The following is a 21,480-nucleotide window of genomic DNA, read 5'->3' as shown; positions in this document are numbered from 1 at the left end:
CAAGGAAAGAAATCTCAATAATGTTTAAAAAACTGTGTTTATGTAAAAAAGTGTTTTTCATTCAAAAGTGTTTCACTGGGAAAACTTTGTAATGTCTTTCTCCCTGAAACCCTTTTTCTTCTGAACATTATTGTGAAAGGCCAGGAAATTTGTGGCTTGGTTTCATTACACATTTCAAATGTTCTTTATTTTCTCCTACTAAAAACAAATTAAATGTTATACGTGTGTGTGTTTGTGTGTGTATACATGTATATATTTGTGACATATATATATATATATAGAGAGAGAGAGAGAGAGAGAGAGAGAAAGGAGGCAACCTGGAAAAGATGACAGAAGATTTACAAATATTTTCCCATCATTAATATAACCATTCTAACTTAGTTATATGTGGCCAACTTGTAAAATTCTCCATCCAAACTGGCCTTTGCTCATGAAACACAACATGGTTACTTTGGCTGCAGGAATTTTAAACAGGCATGATATGATAAGTGGACACTGCCAAGTTAGTTGAAATGCCTGTTAAAATGTTTTCAAGAGGGCAGGGAAAAACAGTGCTACTTACTTATTTTAACTCAAAGTAGTAAAATATGGAATGGCTTTCTGCGATAGTGTGGAAAGATTATTTTTTTCCTAACTGAGAATGTAAGATACCATTAGCGGATGGATGTTGATTTTTTTGTAGACTTATAAGAATAATATAATTTATAGGCTTATAAAATATATATTGTCTTCTATTATAAGTAGAATAATTTGATCTTACCCTCTTCTTTAGACACATTTTATTTACTTATCAGCTGGTGAAAAAAAATAAAAAAATAAAATTCATATTACCACTGAGGATGGAGAAAACAGTTTAAATTAATAATAATGGCTTGAGTTTAGCAAGGAAGGATACTGTTGTTTCTGAAGCTGGAATGCGGCTGTTCGTTATATTGTCTTATTTTTCTTTTGTTTGCTGAGGGTTTAAGCCCACAAGCTAGGGCAGATCAGCTGATCTGTGAATAGCTGTCTCTGTACGTGCTTTTAATTTGTCAAGCTTCGTTTTATCATTAAATGATATTTTTTCATTGCATTTTGACTTTCAACTTAGATTTTAAAAAAACGTGCTGAAATACAGAAATATGTGCTATCTGTGAAATATGTTATATAAGGGATAAAGCATATATCTTTATCTAAAACTGAATGGCACAATTTCGTCTTTCTGTTTTTCTTTACAGTCCACAACTTTGTCAATCTTACACACCTTCTACCATTCTTCAGTCTTCTTTTTTGATTTTCCTAACCTTCTTCAGATTGCAATTTTTCATTGTCCACAACATATTTTATTATAGACTTTAAATAAAACTGCATTTATTTTTCTCATTTCATACATATAATATTGTTTCTGTATAGTGGCTCATGATTACATTTGTAATCTATTACACTGTATGTACAGGTGTGCTTAAGGATAAAAGAGAAACAAGGCGTATCTCTTTTAAACCACTTGGCAACATAGAGCTGCATGAAAATAGCGCTGTTTTGGAGTTGTTTGTTGAGCACTCTTATATCATTGTTATAAATATGAGAAGTCTATTATTTTCCATTGTTTTTCATTGTCAGAGGTTGATGTGTAATAGATGAGATAAATAAATTATATTTTAATGAAAAGGGATTAATTCAGACTTGCGTGGTTTTCCAGAACTGGAAGAGCAATGTGGTTATGAATGTTAATAATTTGTACGCAATTTTGTTTTAAACTATTTTGTCATAACAATAAAATTTCTTTGCATAACTTTTTGAACCACATTATGGTTAATTACTTATTTTGGTAGGACAGGAGGAGCTGTACAAAGGCATGTAGTGGGGTTGCTCATCACAGCACATACCAGGCATCCTATCCAGCAGCTTCAACTTTTTCCAGGAGCATTTGTAATTTTATATTCAACATAAAAATTACTCCTCATGTTTCTTGCATCGTGTTTTCTTATTATAGTAAGAGGAATGAATGAAAAAGACCTGCTTGTCACAAACAAGTTAGTTTTTTTTTTTTCCTTGCATCCAGACTAGAAATACCTCTCTTAAAGGAAAAAAAGAAGTGTTCTTAAAGAACAAGGATGAATACATACCAGAGGACAAGAACTAATATATTTCTGTTTAAAAGTAAAGGTGTCTCTGAGTAATTTTCACAAATATAAACATTATAGTTACCTTATAATCTTTAATAACTTGGCCTATAATTTCTTATGTGTTTTACTATAAGAGTTTAAGTGTGCAGACTAGCACAGAAAATGTCATCTGCATGGGACGGGAGAGATTGTATTTAGAGAATTTACCCCTTAGTTGTTGGAGGACTAGATTCTTGCCCTTTTATTTCCCAGTACTCCCTATCTCTATGACTAAGACTATTTGGATTGAGATATAATGATGGCAAAAAAGGGCTCTGATTTTACATTGAGGCAGCGTAATTATTTTCATAAAATTATTTTCTTTTGATAAGAAAAAATCAGAGACCAAAGGAAACACTCATAATAATTTCAGCATTTGTGGTATTTGCAAGTTATTTTCCGTATTTTAGAAGTGTTCTAGCTCTTTTTCTTTGTAATATAATACTACTTCCTAACTTAGATACTTTCAAGATAATCTTTGGCCTAACAAATGATTGAAATAAATCTAAGAAAATTGTAACACTAAGAGGCATTTTTGCAGAAATTAATCTTAACATGTAAAATGTCAAGAGGAAAAGAACTTTATTCCAAATTTGACATCTGTCTCTTATTTTTAAGCCACTACTTTAAATGATTTCATATGTGTTACACAGCATCTTATCAACTGCATGTTTTATAGCTGCTAAGTTGTATTCCCTAAATTTATGCAAGATAGGTGCTTACTTATTACTCAGTAATCATTTTCTTTGTCCCCCCCCCCCTCCAAAGTGTCATAAACACTGGAATTGCTTATGTGTAATTCCAGGGGAAGATACCTAGAGGCTCACGTTTTATAAGTAATATGTGTGGTGCCATGATCTATTACTTCACAGGAGCTGGAGACAGAAGGATCAGCCACCAGCGTGTGCACAGTGTCAAAAGGACAGTGCTGACGGTTGCGCCACTGTTGCTGTGCTTTTAACCCTGGCACCTGGCTTATAGTCAGGTTCCCACAGTGTTAGGGGTTACCCTGCATCAACACAGTAACGTGTGAGTCTGTTCTTAGTGGCCTGTAGTAAATGTGAAATTATGTGAGCAATTAAGTATGGACTTTCCTATTATGGGCTACACAAGAGTTTCTCCCCTTTTGAAAGGCTGATTACTTAATGGTTTGGGGGCATCTCCAGTTAAAATGCGATATTCTGCAGGAAATCCAACCAATTTGGGTTCAGATCTGTGAAAGCCAGTAAGTTCAAAATGGTTCATACTGGAAAATATGCCACTGGAGAGAAATGTATGTTGGGGGAGAGCTTGACCAGTCCAGCTCCTCTTTCCCCAGTTACATCCATGAGCACATGGAGCTGCCGCAGAACAAATGGGTTGCACAGCCCTCCTTGGCAGCAACGCAGGACTGCAGTACCTGGAGCCAGCCGGGCTCCTCGCGTGTGTGGCTCCTGCCGAGGCAAGGGAGAAGGACAGGCTGCGATATGATCCTGCGCTACGGACTGCAGGTGGAAATTGGAAAGGCCCTGGACTTAAATTAATTATTCTAAATCCCGCAACTTTTTATTAAGTATTCTCATTAATTTCTAATTCCTGCTTTAAACTCATGACAGTTGCTCTATTGCAAAATTGTTACCATTTTCCATTCCTGTCTTTGAGAAAGATGGACTATGCTATTCCAAGGCAAATGGTATGAGGTCACCTTACAGAAATGTTTGTCATACAATAAACATCATAGGAGGAGAGAGTATTAAAAACAGACCATGGAAGTGACAGAAAGAAAATAATTAGGTACTGGCAACAGCCAAGAGGAGGAGAAGGAAGCGTATGGGAGCAGAAAAGTATGCAAGAGGAAAAGGAGGGAGAAATCCCAAAGGAGGTGGAATGGAAAGTTGGAACTGCGTTTTCATTGTTCAGAAAGGACAGCATGGCAGCTTTGCGTACCCCAAAAATAGGAGAAGTTCGACATCAGTGTATTGAAGCACAAACAACATGTTTAAATCCATATTTAATACTGAATATTGAGTGTAGATGATTCTACAAAGAACTGTCAGAAGAATGTAAGAACGATGTACTTTGTCAAATAAACGTCCCTGCAGACCAGTATGCTGCCTTCAACAATAGTCCTAGGCAGATGTTCAGGGAAAAGCAGAAACAGCGTAAGCATAGAGGCAATAATTCTCTTGAAAGATGAAACAATCAAAAGGCTGTTTAATTTGGTTTTAATTTCATGTTTCTTGGGATTTCAATCACAGCTTTTGAATGCTTGATTTTGACAATACTCCTGTATCTAAGAACACCTATCATGTCGTCTCCTTTTTCTTTCCTCATTTAAATCCAATTTCTTACCTTCCTATGTCTTGGTTTTGTTTGATAAAGTATTAAAGGTAATATTTAGATATTAAATATCTAAATATAGACACTTTCAGATACTATTTTAGATACTATTAATACTATTTAGATATTAAATATCTAAGTAAATGATTAATACTGTAAAGACAATATTAAATATTGCAGTTAAAACATCAGCAAAATTGAATTAAAAAATGATGGAAAATTTGAGAAAGATTTACTGTTTGCTCCCAATAAAAGTACAAAGTGTTGAAAAGTTTTTCTCCTCTGAACACTTTTCATATGTCTCAGAGTTTGAAAATGGAGACACACTAAATTTATCTACTAGAAATAAAAAAGAAGCTAAATGATTAATTTTAGAAAAAGTATTGTGTGTTTTCCTTTACAAGAAAAGAAAGCTGTTACTTGTATAACAGTAGTGTAGCTAATATGCTAGTAAGGATTTGATAGTCTTACTAATGTAATGTAGATATTAGCTTGTAATGTAGATATTAGCCTTGACAGCATGGACTTCCTCTATTTCATAAAATAGGGTATCATTCTTACTTACTGCTCATTGTATGAACACAGTAAACTATCACTTTTATTCATCCAGATTCCAATGTAACAGCATCTGTCAATTACTATGTATTATATTTGCACATACACTGCCATCTGCAGTATGGCCTAATTGGGGATTATAATGTTCTTTATCACCACCCATCTGGTGGATCATCCTAAGAATAACCAGATAATGCTACTCAAGATAATGCCTAAATACATTTCAGTCCATTTTAAGGGGTGTGAGGCTTAGCATTGCATGCCTCATGAACAAACATAAAAATCTGTTTATTTTTTAACGATCTTTCTTCCTGAAGTTCTCACAGAGAATCCTTTGATCTGATAGTATCAGGCTTTTTCTGCATATAGTATGTATACAGGACTGCAACCACTGCTTACTACACTTCATTGTAAACCCTCAGCTATCGTCTAAAATACAGATGAGTCATGTAACACTCATTTTGGTTCTGTCTATTGCGGAGTTGACTGGTGCATGCAGTTTTGCTCTCCATGGCCTATTCTGTTCTTTACAGGATACAAAGTGAATGGTCTTTTCCCTTCGTTTATTGGCCACAATTACATTACCAGGAAAAGCAATCTGTATTATTCAAAGGATCCATATATTTTTTGATATTGGGAGTGGAGCTTGTGAAACATTACCCCCCAAAGCTACTACTTCATTGTATCCTGAGACTTAAGCAGATTCTGTCCGAATGGATCATTTAATAAAGGCCTAAATTTTGTTCTTGCAAAAGACAGACATTCTTGATTTAAAAAGTAATGTCTCTCCCAATATGATTTTACTTTTTTTTCTTTATGTAAATTGCTGAATAGAATTACCTGGTTTTGATTTTTTTTGATAATATTTTCCTCTGAACCAGTAATTAGTGGCGGTTTCTCTGCTCCATATTTTCTACTTGGATCAAGAATTAAGTGTTAGAGAAAGATAAATACTGAGCTAAAAGATAGCCTTAGTATGATTTAGCCAATTGCTTGTTCCTCAACTTCATATTCAAAAGTTGTTAGTTTCAACAGATTTATTTTTCATTCAAATTCAACATCTATCACCACCACAATCTACAAGGTTGATGAAATATCAATGATAAGCAGTAATACAAATTAATTATCTAAATTGGTTTAGTAAGCAACTAAACCTTTTATTCTCCCCCAAATAATTAACAACCAGATGCATTCTTAATCTAATTTAAATTTGGCAAAGTAAAACAAATTTATCAAATATTTAATAATGTTGGGGCAGAATTATGAAATGCATTTATGCTTTGAACTTGACCCAGAAAATGACTTCATACAAAAATAAATAGCTCTGAGGCTATTTGTGGGAAAGTATTAAAAATAAGAATTCAGCACTTGGAACTACTGATGTGATAGGTAATAAATAATATACTGGCTTGTGAGGAATCACACATAGGGCATTGATAAGTAATTTATAACTGAAAGATCAGTCTGAGTCCACTGGAAAATGGTCATAGTGAAAGAAAGACTGGTGATCTGCAATCTCTCATACATTTGGAGAAAATCACTGAGCTTGTGAAAAGAAGCTGAAAAGCAATTCTGACACCAGAGGGACCAAGAATAAGGTTCTCTGCTGTTTCTGATTTCCTGACTTCTTATACTCAGTTTAAGTTCAGGATGTCTCCAGTGCAAGATTTCCTTACCAGGTTAGGGAATCCAGCGTAGAATATTTACACGAGCTATAATGAGAGTTTCACTGCTTTCAGTGAAGCAGCTATGTTAGTTTGATCTTGCTAATTTCTTTACACTGTAAGTCATCTGCAAATTTACTGGCAGCCTTCTGAAATGTCATTGGTTTAGTGATCTTAGGCTATGTCTGTACTAGTAAATTAAACCATGCCAGGGCCGAGGCCCAGGCCCTGGAAGTCTATTGCCTGTATTGTAAGGTGTTACAACTCTCCTTGTCATCCTTTTGGCCCAAACTGGCTATCATGCTCCCAGAAAATCCTCAAGCACACTTTAGGCATCATCCAGGCTCAGAAATGTTCCTGCCAAGCAGGTTAAACGGAGCTTTTTTTATTTGTTTTATTTTTTTATAGTTTATTAGTGTGAATATGACCAGACTGTGCCAGCTGGCCTCAGGGCTGGAGAACAGGCAATGACATTCTTCAGTTTACTAGCCTTAGAGTTAGAGAGGGAAGTACCAAAACATAGTAAAATGTTCTGTAACCTGTAGAAAATATATTGACAGCAAATAGCAAGTGCCTTAATGAAAAATTCTGTTATGTGAAAAGGTGTTCAAAGCCAAACAATATAACAATATTTGGTGCAATGATACTAATTTGGTCATTCTTGAATGCAGATGCATACAGGGTAAATTTTAGCCTGTCAATCTGTTTCAATGAATAACTTAAGTATATTGATTATATGCTTGGTAATAGCTTGAAATAACTTATAGTGCACAGTAGATAAGTCATAGTGGAATAGAAAACTAAACAGAAATCTTAATCTTTAACTGATATGTGCGTTCATGCACTTTGGAGATCTTTTAGCCTATAGATGTAAGATATGCTGCATCTTAAAAAAAGATGCGTCTATGATGGGAAAATAAAGCTCAATCAGTAGCACTTGTGTTTGGCAGAAATGGTGTTGTCTGCTACATTTCTCTCTCCCTCCATCTTGTAATATTAGGGGTATTCTCCTTTGATTTATATCACAAAGTAATTTAAGTTGACATCTTGACATCAATAAAATATGTACTTTTCTTTCTCTGAGCTGCTTCTAAAAGGCAGACTTATCAACTTGCATGGCAAGCCATGCTAAACTGTTTTGCCAACCACAAAGTCTCAAGTCTTTGATTTTAGGAAGGCTGCATCCTGTATCAAAAAGGAATTTCTGGCACATCCCTTTCAAAATGAAGGAAGGGACTTTAACCCTTTAGAACAGGCAGTTTTAGTTTTCTGTATGAATAAAAAATCTGTTGTTACGTTTCAAAGAAGATTTGGCTGTTTCGTATTCTAAAATGTGTTTAAAAAGAAAACTAGCTTTTTAATTAATCTTAGTGTTGCCGGATGGCAATACAATTTAGGCATAAGCTTGGAGGACATTTTCTTTTTGGTGATCTCTGGCTATCTATTTTAGATTTTAGTATTCCTCCTATTGGTAAGGTGTGTGAGGATGAGCTCTCCCATGGGTGCCCTGCTCAGTGGGCAGGTCTTGCAAATTCTTCTGTCCTGGTAGGTTGGGACGGTCTGCGTAAAAGACAGGATTGTTATGAGGTGGCCTTCGGACCAAGCCCAGAGAGGGAAATATTTCTGGGAGGGGATTCCTGGGGAATGGGATCTTATAAAGAAGTATGTTGCTTGGCTCTTGTGCACTAGCAGTGTGTCTGCTGTGTCCTTGACAGCGAACTCCCAAGTATAGCTGGTCAAAGGTTATGCATCGCGCTGACCAGCATCTAAGAAAGGGGAGAGGGATTCTGCCACGAAGCTGCAGATGCATGTGACAAAAGTGGGAGAGCCTGGGGTTTGTCTCATTCTCAGTATGCAGATCTTTAGAGGTGAGGACTGCCTTCAACAGACCTACTCTTTGTGCATCCTCCACTTCACACTCCAGGAATCTCTAAAGCAGTGTTGGGATGCAGCATCTGCCTCTTGGACAGACCTGCTCAGGAGGTGTTGAGCCACTGCAGAGCTTGAATTATCAACCTAATTAAAAGTGCCTGGAATAAACCACTATTAATTAGGTTTTCTTAAATCAACACAAACACTCAGATTCGGTCTTGAGCTCTGAGTCAGTGAGTAATCTGAACATGTACCTTACTTGAAAAGTGCTGATCATGTTCTATGAGTGTCCTCAATGTCTTTATTTTGTTAAACAGAAATGGAAACACATAAAATGTTGAGACTTCATTGAAAATGCAGCCATTTTGTTTGATCAGGTTTTGATACATTTCTCTATTAGCCAGTTCTGTTGTCTTCCTTGTTCAAGACCATGTCATCAGAAGTCATGAATAGATAGGATTTTCATTTTCAAAAGTAAGTATGTGCTGAAGTAGCCTTGAACTGGAAGTCCCTTGTAACTCTCCAGCACTGAAATGTGCTAATGGTTAAGAGGCAGTAAGTTATACTATCACAGGAAACACAGATGGTAAATATGGGCACACGTCTAACCCATGCACAGTTAATCCATGCTAAACACCTTGGGACGTATGGGGCACATACAGCCTCACTCTCATGAGAGTGAGCACAAGTCCAGTGTCAGGAGCTACGAGGCTAAACTGAGGGAAGACGGGTTTGGATATGAGCAGATTTCAGGTGTGGTAGGGAGTTGGAGGAAGGGGCTCAGGATGGAATAATTTGGGAGGAGGGGTACTTGGGTGACACAAGCTTCAATGGGAGAGAATTTGTGAGTAAGTAGAACTGGAAAGGAATTTGAAGCAGAAGGGAAAATTAAGAGGTCTTTGGGGCAGACTGCAGAAAAGGGAGAGTTTGGGTAGAAGGGGCGGTAGGTGGCATGACCAGAGTTTAGGAGAGGGGGAGTTTGGGAGGCAAAACATTGGCAATCTGGGATAGGAAAGGTTAGATCTGGGAGGGACTGGAACAAAAGAATTGAAATGAGGGGCTTTATGGGAGTGGGTTTGAAACAGGAAAATTTGAGCATTGGGAGGTTGTGAGGCAAAATGGACTGTGAGTCAGGAGAGGTTTCAATTGCCAGAGGGTATTCCCAGACAAAATACCTCTCCCCTGCCTCCTCTTTTGCCTTTAAAAAGCCCTGTATTTCAAACTTTAGGGACCTACTTTCTTACAGCAAATGTCAACAACTTTAAGTTTCTGATTTTCCTTAAGCAAAGTTAATAACCAAAAATAGCATTCCTGTTCTATCCTTAATTCTCTGCTTCCCCGCTCCCCTTATACAGAAAGACTGTGGACTATAATTGAAAGCTGTAGCTTTAACCCTTTTTATGCTTTCTTTAAACTGTACTGAAAAGCGTCTTTAAGGACTCATTTTGTTATGGGGCATGTTTATTTAAATGTGTCCTGGTATACTGGAGTTACCACCCTAACCTTAGATACATCTTAGAACCTATTATAACAAAAACTATAATAGAACTGGTTCAAATGTTTTTAAGTAAATGCACAAGAGATATAACATAATGTAAAAGATAATGTAAAATAATACAATGATAAAATAATATAATAGTCCATGAGAAGATTAGGTGTGAAGTACTCTCATTAATTTTAAGCAAACTAATAAATTCTTTCAAGTTATCACCATGTATTGTTTAATTTCACGGGACGAAGGAAGCATGTGGGCAAAGCTGAGCCCATATTTGCACTTTCTAATATGAGGTGTATGATAAGGCATGAGAACCATGCTTGTTTCCACTTGCAGTAGAATTCTGCAGTAGGAGGAATTGAAATCTGACCTATTAAATGCAAATTAAATCTGGTCTTGGTGTTGTGTGCAAGTTGTCAGTGTTGCCTTCCCAAGCCAAACTTGGGCCCTCCGGTAGTGATGTATAACATACAAACTCTCTGATTAGATGATCTTTCACTCTGTTGGAATGATTACTCTGAAAATGTCAGAACTTTGTCTAATTTTGTGCATAGAGTGGAGCTGGTAACAGCTGGCATGATGAGGGTCACCTGGAAAACGTATTTTGTCCATTCATGAGCTACTTTTCAAATCTCCACTGCTTTTTAAAGTCAATAAGACAAACAATACAATTGGTTGCTGAGGAGCCTAGAGTTCAAAGCAGGATTATATTCAAGTAAAATATATTCATTAAAAGTTACTGTTTTTTCTGGTAGACTGTGAAAAATATCTGAAACACAAAAAAGTATCCCCCCCTTTTCTGGCCATTTTCAGTCTAAAAATAGTCATATCTAATTAGAGGAAATCTTGGAAGGTAGCAAAAAAGAAACTTGAGTGCCAGGTATCAGCTCAAAACATGTTTATAGTAAAAAAACATACTATTTGCAATGCAGATGGAGCCTCAATTTTAATGCTATCAGTGATAAGTTGCTTCCAAAAGAAAATAGTCATTATTGTAACCTTGTTTTTACACTTTTTCAAATAGCAGCATTTCCAGAGTATTTAAATAAAATGAGTGCCCATCAAAACAGATTAAAGAGAGTTAAGTATTTGTTTTCAACTACATTTTAAAGCACTTTTCTGCAACTCAAACTTTTTGTTAACTTCAAGTAGTTTTGCAAACTGTTATTGCAAGTTTTACAAGGCTGCTCTGTAATATCTTAAACAGAAGTCTTTTGAATATACAGGAAATAATCATTGTTAGTAACTTGTTAAAGGATCAGGCTATTAAATATCTAACATATGATTAATTTGGGAGACAAGTAGCACTTCTTTCATTTGGCTTAATAAATGGGACAAACCCCCCTATTTACAGTGTATCCCCATGGAAATATAAGTGAATTACAGCAGAAATAGTTTTCTGAATGTGTACATTATGTCAAGGAATATTAAAAGCATTTGAAGGCACAGCTAAATCATTTTGCAATTCAAAGGCTGTATTTAACATGAGTGGAATACTTAGTGCTATTTTAACATTTTTTATCATTTTCCAAGACTTGAATGGAATGTCTTTTTCCTACTTGCAAAAATGTTTATTACTTTTTGTTCAATGCTTGCTCGTATAATCATGAAATACAAGCAGAAATCAGCATATTTATGAAGTGTCTTGTTTTATATAATGAACAGATATTTTTCTTTTTAGAAAACACTGTATACGATTGTTTTGTCCTTAAAAAATACGGTGAGGGGTGTAACTGTTATGTATTTTAATCATGGATTTAGTACCTTTTCAATGTCCAGCTACAGGAGTTCACGCTTGTCCTACCTTGTAGTTGAATGAAAGCTGCCCCTCGATAGAGGGAGTGTCTTTTGCCAGCTGTCACCGAAACGCACTGCTTTCTTAACTCAGAGGTGCTCCTCTTGCAGCAGGCATGCTTCGCAGAAGTGCTCAGTAGGCATTTCGGAAGACTTCAAATGAGGCAGCCCTCTAATGCAGGAACCCTTTTCTTGGTGGCTTTTGTACTTTTTAACTTTTGTGAAAAGCTAAGCTGAATCATATGCTGGTTACTGAATGATGGATGGGTCTGCCTTCTGATTCAGTTCCAGGAATAGAATAATTTTTTGTTTCCCAGCAGAAAATGGTTCTGTAGGAGAGGTGGAAGGGGACAGGGGATTCTAATTTATTTAACTCCCTAGGTTCTTATTTATCTGCATTAAAGAGGAACATCAAATTTATTTGGCATGTCTCTCTAATGAGATGGGCTTCTTGGGGAGCAGAAAACAAATTCTTTTATGTTTTGTGATCAATAAAAATTGTTTGTGAGGAGAAAAAATCCCATAATTATAACATTTCCTGTGTTTGTAACTCTATTCACATTCTAGTAACAAAACTCAGATTTCAGAAAAGGTGGTAAGCCTCCTTGGAAATTTCACAAATGCCTTCATGCCTGTTATCCATTTTTCTACTATGATTGCCCTACACATGTATCAGTCAGACATATCTATGCAATTTTTTTTCTTTTAAGGAATGATAAGTAGGTCCAAAGTATTAATGTTTAGGCTGTAACCCAAAGGAATAATCTCAAATCAAGATCTTTTCTTCCTTTCTCCTTTCCATTACCACCTCTGAATCTATTAATTCAAGTGTCAGATTTGGATGATTTGAATATTTCATCTTTTAAACACTTGCTTCATGCCTGTGATAGTCCTTTACCAGACTTGCATCAAAGATGACTATGATGTGCTTCATTAAATCCATGCTTTTTTTCCCTTTTTTTTTATCTTGTTGATATAAGATATCCTATATGCTGATACTTATATTCATCACAAACAGTTCTTTGTTATAAAAAGAAGAAAACTATGCTTTTGGAGTATTTTCAGTCTCTGCCCTGGCCCTGGAAGAAAGAAACAAGATTAGAAGTATAAATTTGTAAATGACAGTTCAGGGTGTGAAGTATCATCGTATCCATGGGTTGAGGTAGATTAGTTCTTTTTACAATCACTGCTTCATTTTAAAAGTGCTTCTTAGACACCATTACAGTTACATTATTGTGCTATTTAAAAATGAAATATCAGAAAAATTATGTAATTCTATTAATTTATACAGACAACTCTAATTATCTTGTTCCTTGCAGCTTACTTTAAGAGATGTTTCAAAAGATGTTTCCAAATTTAGTGCAGAATACCTCAGAATTTAGATACCAAAATTTAACCTGCTCCACGGCTTTGAATTTTAAGTTAAGTGATATGGGAAATACTTTTCATTTCTGATTCTTTTTGACATGTAGCCAAAATCTTCTGAGACTAAATTATCTAGCAGTTTTGGTCCTGCTACATGGAATACATTTTTTGAGAACTGTTTATCTGCCTGATTTATCTCTATTTAATATGTGTTGGTCTACTCCAGAGCTAAACCCTAGCACATTTCTGGGTTGATATTAACCTTATTCAAAATGCAAGTCAATTACGGCTCTAAACCTTGCCTCTTTACCCATTCCATTTTGAAAATCATTTGACAGAAAATTGTAGTTTGGTGCCATTGAAGAGTCTGAGTGCGAATGCCAGTGTTGCAGTGTTGCTGTTCTGGAAGCAGTGACTCCATTCATTTCTATGATATTTTTGGCAGCATCTTCAAGAGGGACAAGCTTTTCGCTGAGCTGCAGAACTTCCCTAGATTTAGAAGCACTGGGCAGTCACCCATCCTGCCAGATAAAAGATCAATTCTGCCCATCAGGACAAGGAATGTAATATATTTCTGGTACTTCAGTCTCAGCTGTTTGTTTCACATAATGGATACATGACTTGATTTTTATAATATTTTTCAAAAGAAAGGTCTTATGCTGAAAGTGACATTTCCCATCCTATATTTATTGGATCTGCCCCTTAAAGAGACCTTCTTTAATGCATCCCTTTCAGTTTAGGGCTATGGTGTCTATAGTCAGGAGTGTTAAGTGCTGCAGAAGTGTTGAGAAGAGCAGGAATTGGCAGTAGGTCAGCTATCAGTGTCCATAAAGTAGTTTCTGTTCTCCATGTGGGCCTGAATCCAGTCTTTGCTAGCTGTGATTTTTTTTTTTTTTTTTGAGTTTAATGCACTTGTACTCAGTCTTTGATATGGCAGCTGTTGCGCTATGGGTAGTTAACATGGTTGAGATGAGGAGGGGATTCATCCTCATCTTCAGATTGATGCTGCTAACTATGAACCTTGAAAAATATATCGTAAGTTCTTTTGCAGTAGATCCTTCCTTCTTTCCCTCTCCATTTGTGCTTTCCCACTCTGTTTCTTTACAAATTTCCACCCCAGTGATCTTCAGGATTTATCATTTCCACGCAGACTGTCTTGTTCCTCTCCAGATTATTAAAGTCCCTGAGAACTGAGAATCTCATTGCTCTCAGCTTTGGATGTGGTGCAATGCTGCTTCTAAGCTGAGGGAAGGAATTGCAGGCTGAGTTCTGCTCATGCTAAAGGAGACTTGGAAAAGTGTGCTGAGTTTCATCGTAGGAATAATGAATTATGTAATCCAGCTGGCGCAAAAATGCTATGTGGGAATTGAAAATGCATAGTGAAGATGGAATCTTTGGAGAATTTAACTGCCTTAATCTGTAATGCAAATTTCAGAAGTGTGTATTTTAGATTTCACTGAAATGTAAAAAAAAGGAATATTTTAACACCAGGATACAGCCTGCTCTATAACATAAATTTAGAGTACATATACTATAGCATAAAAAGCTAGAGTTTCTTACTGATACGGTTGTTAGATTCTTTTTATTTATTATTATTATGTATGAGCAAAACATCTTTTTAAACCATTTTCTTGAAACTCTCTAAAAATAAAAATTAAAAAAAAGAAATTGATCATGAAGTAACCATAGCATGGAAAATCCTGACTGAATGGTTAAAGTTTACAGTCACTCAGTTTGAGATTCTGGAATAAGCCACCCTAGCAGTAGGTAGGTTGGTCTGCTTTATCTATAGAAACATCCTTTTCATGCTTTTTTCACAGCAAGGATATCTCTAAAGGACAGTTATTTTTAATCCGGGGTTTAAAAATCTTGTTCTGAATGTAAGCCAGACTTCTTGTCATTGCATTACCTGTAATACTAGTACTACTAGTACTGTAATACTAGTATAGTATTACAGGTATAGCTTAGACATCCAAAACCGCTGAAACAAGATGACTTCATTGTGGTAAATCCTGCATTCAACAAACTATATTTTAGCAGATATGATTATATAAAAATTTTAATGGGCACTTATTTATCTTAGATCAAATGATGTTGACATGAAAACTCTTATCACATATTTCTTGTTTTTCTCAATCCATACTCTACTTAACCTTTAACTACACATTTTCCTTGACTGGTTTAATTTTTAACTGGTTTAATTATTTAAATATATCATTAGACCTCTTGATCTATGTAAAATCAGTGCCATAAAATGAACACACACACACAGAGTCACTGTTCAATTCTAATTTAATATTGCTTCGTTACTCTGAATACCTAGTTGCTAACCCTATAATGAGTTTAATGGATGTTAGTTTTGATTACATTACATCTGTAGAGATGCTGGACTCTGCTACTCATTGCAGAATACTAGGTATTGTCCGAGTCATGTTGGTATGCTTTGGAAAATGAACTTCGTGTTCAAAATTTTCATTTTAATTTATTAGGACATTGATACATGCCTCTTGACTTGACTTCTGCAATTCGTATTTCTAGACGGGAATGCACAATCCAAACTATGTACATAAATAAGTATAGAATGCTTCGATCGCATTTCAAGTGAGATGTTTTGTTACACATTACATTACTTCCTTTTCTTTTTTAATGGCTTTAAATCCCATGTGACTGCATTCCAACCTTAGAAAACAGGAATATATTTAAGGTGTTTTTCCAACTAAACATGAGTACACAGTATCTGATTCTACTCTAGTGGAATGAACAAACAAACAAATAAATAAACAAATAAACATAATTCAGTGGACTGTAGTTGCTAAGGAGGAAGAACCTGAGGCCAGATGCTTAACTGAAATTGAGGCATGCTTGTAGACCTGTAGCTTCCTTCAACCATTAGGTGTGTGATTCTGATGAAAACAGTGAAGTGATCCCTGAAGATCTTATTTTTTTAAACATATTATTCTGTGCTTAGTGGTCCCCAGCTCTTAGCTTGTTTTCTGGGAAGCTTTTTGCACTGCTTCTGGAGGTAGAAAGAGAGCTGTTAAATGAAGGTGGTCAAGGAAAACAAGCAGATATTGGCTGTGGTACAATCCTCAAAAAACCCTGTTTTTGAGTACCACTGTTCTAGAAGACTTTTATTTTAAATAGAGATAAGCATTGCAGCTGCAGGGAGTTTCTTCCGTTTTATCTGAATTTGAGTTACTATATTTGCTTCTTTTCCATCTCTGTTAATTACAGTGATAAATGTATTTCATCCAAAACATATTATTTGGGGAAATATTAATACATACAAATTCTCTTTCATCATTTAGTTTTCATCTTTGGTTAGGAGAGATCATTCTGTGCTTATTTTAAGATGTGCTTAAGAAAGCTTTGAATACACTTCTACTTGGAAAGGAGAACCTGTGGTAATATTTCAGTTTTTACTTTGAATTTGTTCTATCCCAGACTGAGAATAAATATTATGAAAAGTAAGAGAATCAAAAAAAGGAAATAAAAACAAGAACTGAAGAAGTTCCTTACAGATTCAGTATCTCGTAGTGCATGACCTCTATTTTTCATTTAGAAAATCATTTGATCTTTATCTTCTTCTTTTAAAAAGTACTTAAATGTGGATTTTGAAAGATGTAATATAAAGGTGATTTGTGATTTACTTTTTTAATACTGAAAATCAAAAGATAATTTAAGCAAAGAATAAAAGTGATATACAATAATCTGTTATAAACTGTATGGTTTAAGATACTGGTGGTGAACTAAAATCTGAGAAGCCATATTTCTTGCTTGAATTCATCTATTTGGCACTGACTGAAAACAGTTATCATCAGATAACGCTTTTCACTAACTCATTTGACATCAGTTATTCTTATTTCAAGTTATTATTGGAAGTCTTAACTTTACAATATATACAGTGTGATAGACAGGAGCATTTTCCTTTCGTTATCAAAGTGTCTTAGTGAGAGAGTTTCCATTTTTCAGTATGTGTATTGCTGATGGCACAGAGCTAATGCCAGAAGACTCCAGTGTTCCCATTTCTGTGTGGTAAAAGTCTACTTGAATTATTATGATCGATATTCATGCATATGCTCCATTTTTCATCTTTTTCCACAACAGCAGAACTACAGAAGCTCTTTGTTATACCATTGGTTATAGTCAGGTAAATGCATGTTGGTCTAAGCCTCCAGAAACTGTTGAATTTGAAGTATTAATGTGGAAACCAAATGTTTGTTGTCAGTCAGAGTCAACTTTTCGTTAAATTATAGTATTAGTTTTATAAGAGTAGCATTAGTTTTATTAGAGACCAAATTACTCTGTGAGGAAGAAAATAAGTTGGCAAATGTTTTTGCCTATCCTGCAAAAAAACTGAAACCCAAAACTAAGTGTATGACTTCAACAATCGGCCAAATGTACAAGTTAAGCTAAAAATAAGGTCTCCTAGTTCCTTCCTGAGTTTCCCCCAGAAGAGAAGTTATGCAGAGAGAAGAAAACAAGCAGTCCAGCAAGGAGCAGAGCTTTTGATATTGGGTAGGGGAGTGGCCAAGCTTTCTGACCCTATAATCTACTTACCATAGGGACTGTCTGGAGAAGTTCATAGCTTGGAGATAACAGTAATTCTTCAGCCTGTTTATAATGGAGCTGGGTTACCCACCAGTGTCAGTTTCAGCAACCTTACTGGTTTGCTTTCTTCCATAGCAGGGATTTAGATTGTGCATCTATGTCTCTTATGCTAACCATGTTGAGTCTTGACACCAGAGCTGCATTTGATTCCTCCAGAGACGCAACCATAAGCTGGTTAATCCTTTCAAAGACAGGTCTGCTTGACCGCTAGGCCCTGACACAACCTGCAGCATAGGCAAACTGGAAAGGAGCCCGTCGGGGTCTTCCTCTACAGTGGGCATAACCAGGTGATAGATTAAGAATGGCAATTTCAGTTAGACACTACTCAGTCTGAACCAGGAGGTGGCTTTCCCTTCTTTATGTAGGAGCTTTTATGGTCCCCATCTTAATATAACTGAAGTACATAAAAGGTTAAAAATACAGAAAATGGTTCACGAAATACATAGGTGGAAAAGCCTATCTGGTCTCCTGCTCACTTCTTTTTTGTCAGTTTTTACCTTTTAGGGCTACCTTTTTTTTTTTTTTTCAGAGAGACTTAAATCAAGATTATTGGTTTTAACACAGCCATATCTGAGGGTTTGATTCCAATGAAATTTCAGATTATTGATACTAAGGTAAAGAAATAGAACTAGACTGCTATGCATACAATTCATAGGATTTACTGTTTATTTGCTCATTAATACTGTAGTATGTGACTTTTGAATAAAAGTATTTGCTGTTTTTCATTTGAAACACTTTTAGTTATGTTAATTTAGAAGTCTAATCAGTATGGTAGTCACCCAAATCTAGTATGCAGGATCCTGTATGCAGGAATTTTTTTTTTTTCAGTTGAGGCATTTGCTTGGGTTTCAATGTTCTTGAAAGCCTACTGCATTGCTTACTACTAGTTGATAAACAAGTTTGTTTTTACATATATATGTTTTTACATATATATGTGCAATAATATAGACAACATCCCATAAGGATATAGGAAATATCAAACAAGAAAGAGAGTCACCTGAAAGGTTACAGAACACATTATGTTTGTCTAGATTTGCATACAGTAATATGGACTGGGATGTTCTGATTTAAATCAACGTGATTTAACTAACTGTTTTCTTCAATCTTTATTTAAATCAAAAAGCAAGAAACTCCAGTTCAAAATGAAAATGCTAATTTATTCTGAAAGCAATTTTTCCTTATTTTGCTAAGGAAGATTGATCCTTAATTGAGATGCTCATTTGTAACTAAATTTGATTTACATTTGTTTCTGAACTCAGCCAATTAAAAGGATACATGTAATGTGTCTATTTAAGCCTCTCTATGTCTTAATATTCATTTATTCAAATTCACAATGCTTGTGTTTTCTTATGTTATAAAATAGTGATTTTATTATTGCATACTTTTTCTTCCTGTTTTGTGTCAAGTTGGTTTAAAATGAGGCTTAAAATTTAGTTGGATATGAAGAAACATATTTTTGCTACTGGATCTCTTCCTTCCTTCCTCCTCTTTGGTTTATGCTGGACTGTTAATCTTGCCTAATTGTAGATATTTTTCAAGTTTCAGTTTTCTTTAAAAACAAATCAGATAAAGATTTATGGGTTTCTAATTTACATGGTTTTAAAAAATCTCATTGTCTTTTAATAAGTGTTGATGTTACAAAACTTTAGATCTGTCTAATGACTTATAGAAAAAAAAAGACTTTCATGCAAACAGTAAATCTAGATATATGTCTAAACCAACATTGTTTGTGAGGTCCAAATCATGTTATGTTACTGTGGATGGAACCAATCATTCATCTAAATAATGCAAGTGGGAAGGAAGGTTTGGGATGTTTCTTAACAGTTCTGGTCTATGGTTTTTTGGGGTTTTTTGTTTTTTTGTTTTAAATTTTCTCTATGTTACTAAAACTTGAACTTTCCCAAAGATTATACATATTTACAGTTTCTGATCTGAAAATGAGCAACATCACCTTGAATCTCCACAAAGAGGTATGATATAGGCATATTTTTAGTGTAAACTGTACTTTAATGGTTTCATTGGTTTAGAGCTACATGTGTGGAAATTTATGGATAAATTTCTATCCTATGTACAATGTGTTACCCTAAAGTGTTCTTCCTACCATCAAAATGGGTGAAATCCTTTCTGTAATTTAGAAATCCATTCCTGAAAGTTTTCACTGCTTTCTCACTTGATGCTTGTAGCTTTGATGCTGATTATCCCCTTGCTTATAAGTTCTCCCTCATGTCTCATCTTACAGATCCATATCTAACTTAAACTACTCAGGTGTTTTCTTTAATGTCCACCATTCAGAGCGTCTAAGTGATTCCCAAGGAAACTATTCACATTTCATGAAACAAGACAGTGTTTCATGTCTTCTGCAGATCCCAGAATCCTTTATTCTTCTCCTTTCTCTGTTAGATTGCGCTTGTTTGAGAGCTCCTTATTTCTTTTTTTCTTTTGTTTCTTGTTTCTTTTGCTTCACGTTTCCTTCATTAATTAGACATTGCACCATGCCTGCTTATACAGTCAGATGATAGATTAGTCAGACTCCCTCTAGAAGCTTGTTTCACAAATGAATGTTCCTGATTTATATGGCTTTGTCCCTCAGCTTTTGCCATTGATTGTATTAACTTTAACTTGTTTTGGTCGTTTTCATGCATTGGAATAAAATTCTTCTCCACCTTTAAAAATATTCTGTAAAAGAGGTTATTGCTGAATCATGGAAAATTTAACACATTTAACCCTTAGGCAGTATTCTCTGATGGCCTGTTCTTTTGTTAAACCCTCTGCCCACATACACTACGATATCAATTACATAATGCTTGGATATCTATTGTATTCCATTCTTGGATATCCAGTTCTTGGATATCTATTGTATTCCATTGGGCAAAAGAAGAGATACGGGTGTTGATCCTCTGCAATATCAGTCTTCATTAGTAACTTCAAATGCTACTAACATATAAACTGTATATTCTTTTCTGTGAGTGACTTTCTCTGCATTACCCCTGCTAGTACTTACCTGGGCATGATTCATATCCCAATAGTTATGAATTTTGTGTTTCAAGTCAGAACGCTGAGAGAAAAGCCTTTGCACTATAGCACACGCTGAGTAGACCGGGTTGTATCTTCAGCGTGGCTCAGATCCTTTTTGTACAGTCCAGACTCAACATCTCAGATAACTGGCTTCCTCTGGCTTCCTAGAGGATTCCCACTTTCTTGCTTTCTTCGCCTTTCTCTTCACCTAAACACAGCATAAATTTGATAACATTCAGGATCTTACTAGATTTACCCAGGAGGTCCATATGGTAGTTCTTTTGTTGAACAAGATAGCTCACTAACATAATTTTACTCATTTAACTTGGATTAAGATATTGATAGAAATAAAATATGAGCCAAAAATCTGCTTTTGATCCAAAAATACCAATCATTTTTTGTTGCCAAACTCATTATTGGAATAAAATCCAGCGCCAAAAATCTCAAGTCAACTTTCACTAATTATTTCAATTAGATGGTATTTCATTCAGATACTTAAATATTTTCTATAGATTAAATTCAACACAGATTTGTTACTTTCTTAGAGGTTATGTTTCTAGAATATGTGTCTCCTTTCTGAATATGCTTCTAGAAAACAGAAAAAAATTATTTGGTCTTATAAAAAATAATTAAAATAATCATTACA

At 35.2% G+C, this 21,480-nt stretch overlaps 1 protein-coding gene across 4 annotated transcripts in view; it reads left to right on the top strand.

The window, feature by feature from the left end:
* The window catches only part of NT5DC1 (5'-nucleotidase domain containing 1), a 175,376-nt gene that overhangs the window by 50,212 nt on the left and 103,684 nt on the right, over positions 1-21,480 (top strand). The gene's annotated exons all lie outside the window — the stretch shown is intronic.

This window comes from Apteryx mantelli, chromosome 3, assembly GCF_036417845.1.
Source record: "Apteryx mantelli isolate bAptMan1 chromosome 3, bAptMan1.hap1, whole genome shotgun sequence".
NCBI lineage: Eukaryota > Metazoa > Chordata > Aves > Apterygiformes > Apterygidae > Apteryx > Apteryx mantelli.
This window is presented reverse-complemented; position numbering and strand designations above follow the sequence as displayed.